Here is a 4840-nt window from a genome sequence, read left to right as displayed (position 1 = left end):
ATAATTGTGATGGCAAATAATGATAATGAATTGTTCTTGTGTGCTTTCTATGCACCAAATGCTGTTCTATGCACTTTTAATGTTTACCTCATTGATCCTTTATCAGACTATGAAATGAATACTACTGCCTCATTTTATAGTTATGGAGATTAAGGAATAGGGATAATGAGTAACTTGAGCATGGTGACAGAGCAAGTAGTGGCAGATAAAGGTTGAAAATCTACAGTATGGTCCTAATGCCATCAATTTTAACTACAGAGCTATACTGACTCTCTGTACACAGGGACCAAATATAGAGGAGCTCACCAATATGAAAAGTATAGAAAATCATTCCAGAAGTTAAAATATAAAACAAACAACGAATTGAAAATTTTTAAAAAGTTTTAGTAGAGACAAGGTCTCAATATGTTGCTCAGGCTGGCTTCCAACTCCTGAACTCAAGTGATGCTCCCAAAGTTCTGGGATTACAGGTATGAGCCACCCTGCCTGGCTATAGTTCCTTAGTGTCAGTTCAAGTGTTCCATTCAATATTGGAAGTCCAGTGGCAGTCTGTTTCCATTCTATTTCTTTCTCTGTACATGTTGTGATGAATGATAAATTGTTTTCCTTTTATTTTATTTATTCCTGTGATTTAGCTTATGGAGAAGAACAAAAGGGTTAAAGCTTCCAGGCCGAAAAACAGAATTTACCAGAAATGAAGATATGTGTAATAATTTCCAAATTGTATTTACGGATACCATTTTATTCTATCGATTGGAACTGTACTTAGCAAAGGGGATCATACAAAGGAGATAAGAGAGAATGAGAAATTGAAACAAAGCATTGATGGAAGTTTCCTAAGAGCAAAATGAGAAGGCTGTGCCATCCCAGGGGAAGTGGGGGTGGATCTGATGCCTGAAACAATGAGAGCTGTGATGGAATCAATGGCAGCAGATCCCGTAATTACTAAATTAGACTGTTCCATTTCTGGATAATGCACGCTGCATTTTGATCTTGATTTGAAATCCAATTAGTTCAGGATCATCATTCCTTTTAGTTCTAGCTTCTCTCTGGTGACTTTGAGACTAGAGCAATAGTGTAGTATTTTTGTGTTTGTTCTTTCATGTCTTTGAAGATATGGTTTTTTAAATCCATGGCAACAGGTGTCCTCTGCTCCCACTCTTACATATTTTACTGATTACTCTCTTGGTTTATTCTCACATGCTCTCAAGTCATAGTAACCAGTGAAATGCTACATTGATACACATTTGGCTTTTCTAATAAATAATGACAATAAACCATGAAACATTTGTCTTTGAAATCACCACTACCTTTTAAGTTTTTTTTTTTTTTAAGTTTTATTTACTAGATAATTTGCCTTTGTGGATTGGTATTATTCTTAATTCTCTTGCTTTCCTTCATTGAAATTAAAGGGGCAAGCCTTATATTATCTTTTCATTTAAGATAAATGAAAGAACATATTTTAGGTATGTCACGTATGAGAGATGAAGATTTCTGACAACATAGCGTTTGTTTTTTCATTTTCTGGTGAGAGTGAGAAGGGAACTTCAGGCAGCCCATTGAAATAGCTTCAGTTTGCTCACATGACTATATTAGCAAGTAGTTGATTGAAGATAGTCTGAAATAGTTTCAGCAAAAGACCTTAGGATGTATACATTAGAAATATATACACCTGTGGTTCATGATTATTAAATTATTTTGAATGTAGTTTTGCTTTTTCATGCTGAATACATTAAGAGAAACCTCTGGAATTGTGGTATAATATAAATTATAAAAATATAATTTTTGTACTGAAGCATGAATGGTTATAGTCTACAATAATTTTATACCATAAGAAAGAAAACAGGCACTGTTTTCCTCCATGGGCTTGCTGAAGAAAATGTGAAACATTGATTGAGAGCTACTTGTTAATTCACACTAGGGAACCATGTAGATCACTTAATTTTGAAAATTACAATGTAAACAAAACCAATGCCATAAAGGAGTTCAAGGGCCCTACATCAAAATAATATTTTGCTCATTTACTTTGACAAGTGTGGTTCATATACTCAAGTGTTACTTATGAGTATATTGCATTTGAATTAACATAGTGCATTTCATCAAAATAATAAAATCTTAGTGACATAATAACATATAAAGAGAGTTCATCACATTTTTCTGATACAGATATTTTAAATAATCTATATACATTTATGAGTGCATTAATGTTACACCATTTCTCAGTCTCTGTCTCTTCTTTCTCTCTCTTCCTCTCACTTTTTCTCGCACACACAGAGAACTAAAAGTAAATTTAAAATTTTTACTGCCTTTTGTGAAACTCAGAGATTATTAAAACTGTGTGGTTGATAATTCATATATTGCTGTATTAGTCTGATTTTACACTGCTATGAAGATACTTTGTGAGATTAAGTAATTTATAAACAAAGAGGTTTGATTGACTCACAGTTCCGCATGGCTGGGGAGGCCTCGGGAAACCTAGAATCATGCTGCAAAATGAAAGGAAACCAGGCAGCTTCTTACACAGCAGCAGGAGAGACAGAAGTGCTTCAACGGGGGAACTTCCAAACACTTTTAAAACCATCAGCTTTCCTGAGAAGTCCCTCACTATCACAAGAACAGCATGGGAGAAACCACCCCCATGATCCAATCACCTCCCACCAGATCCCTCCCTTGACACCTGGGACCACAATTCACATTACAATTCAAGATGAGATTTGGGTGGGAAAATAGCCAAACCATATCAATTGCTATCTTGTCAGTCTGCATTCTTCCTGTTCAAAAGCAGTTTCTATGTTTATGGTTGCATAGCAAATATAACATTGTGACTGATTTTTAAACAAAATTAAATCTATTAAAATTATGAGCCTAGTAAATTACATAGTCTAATATTATGAATGAACCAAGAAATGGGGAGATGGAAATATTATTAGGCTGGTGCAAAAGTAATTGAAGTTTTGCCATTAAAAGTAACGGCAAAAATCGCAACTACTTTTGCATCAGCCTAATAGCACATTGATATTGAGAAGGCAGAGATGTAAGGGTTCATCATTTTAAAAATTCTATCTTTGTAAAGCTTACATTTCATAAAAGTGATTAATTTTGCCACTAGATCAGAGTTCAAATTTTATATGAATTTTGTATATATTCAGAGAAAGAGCACAGAAATGTTATTTTAAAAACTACTATTATTTAAACTTTATCCTAGTTATCAAAATGCTAGACAATAAAAATTAGGTGGAAAATGAAAGCAATTATAAATTATATTAAATATATCTATGTCTAAATAGAGAAAAATGCCAATTTATGCATATCTATTTATGTTGTGATGTATCATGGCAGTTATTTTAAAAAGAGATTTCTAAAATAAATTATGTCAGTATTACTTCAGTTCTGTTTTGTGAATAGATTTCGTTTATAATTATAAACGACATAAAGGATACCAAGATGCTTTTCTGCTATTTTCTTCAAGTAATTTCACAATTTCAAGTCTTACATTTAAGTCTTTTAATACTTTTTGAGTTGATTTTTATATATGGTTTGAGATATGAGTTTAATTTCATTCTTCTGTATGGAAATATCAAGTTTTCTTATCACCATTTATTGAAGACACTATCCTTCCCCCATTGTGCTTTCTTGGCACCTTTGTTGAAGATCAGTTTATAGTAAATGCAAAGACTTATTTTTGAACTCTCTGTTCAGTTCTATTGCTCTATATGTGTGTATTTATGCTAATACCATACTGTTTTGATTACTGTAGCTTTGTAGCACATTTTGAAATCAGATGGTGTGATGCCTCCAGCTTTCTTTTTGATCAAGATTGCTTTGTTTATTTAGGGTCTTTTCTGTGTGAAGTTTAGGATTGTTTTTTCTATTATTGTGAAAAGTGCCATTGAAATTATAATAGGAATTGCATTGATTCTGTAGATTGCTTTGGGTACTGTAGACATTTTAACAATATTTATTCTTCTAATATATGAATATAAAATATATTTTCATTAATTTGTATCTTCTTTAATTTCTTTTATCAGTGTTTCATAGTTTTCAGTGTATAGGTCATTCACTTTCTTGGTTAGATTTATTCTTAGGTATTTTAGTGTTATTGTAAATAGAATTGTTTTCTTAATTTATTTTTTGGATAGTTCATTGTTATTGTATTCAGATGCAACCAATTTGTGTACGTTAATTTTGATCTTGCAACTTTACTGAATTTGATCAGTTCTCACAATTTTTTTGGTAGAGTCTTCAGGGTTTTCTATATATAAGATCATGTCATCTGCAAAGAAAATTTTACTTTTTCCTTTTTGGTTTAGAGGCCTTTTTTTTTTTTTTTCTTTTCTGGTCTAATTGCTCTGAATAGAACTTTCAGAACTATGTTGAATAGAATTGGTAAGAATTAGCTTCCTTGTCTTGTTTCTGATCTTAGAAGAAAAGTTTTCAGGTTTCCATTGTTGACTGCTGATAACGGTGGGCTCATCACAAATGACCTTTATGATTTTGAGGTATATTTCATTTATACCAAATTTTTGATCATGAAAAGAATTTTGTCAGGGGAATCCAACCAGGAACTCAGGCCTCAGGTGGTTACTTTTTAAAGCTCTCAGTGAACAAATACTCTTGCCACTCACCAATCTCTGGTAGCCACTGACCATGTGAAATGGTTTTTAGAAGCTATACTCTTCAAGATACTCCTGAATTTGCCAGCATCATCTTGACTTGCTAGTTGGTTAAAATAGGATGATAGGAAGCACGGCCAAGATAGACAACTAGAAGCAGTGGTGATCAGAGGCTCCCACTGCAAAGACCCAAAACAGTGTGTGAATCTGGCAGTGGCAACCGAGGT

Source organism: Macaca thibetana, chromosome 6 (assembly GCF_024542745.1).
Source record: "Macaca thibetana thibetana isolate TM-01 chromosome 6, ASM2454274v1, whole genome shotgun sequence".
Classification (NCBI taxonomy): Eukaryota; Metazoa; Chordata; class Mammalia; order Primates; family Cercopithecidae; genus Macaca; species Macaca thibetana.
The sequence above is the reverse complement of the archived record's forward strand: the minus strand, read 5'-3'. Positions refer to the sequence as shown.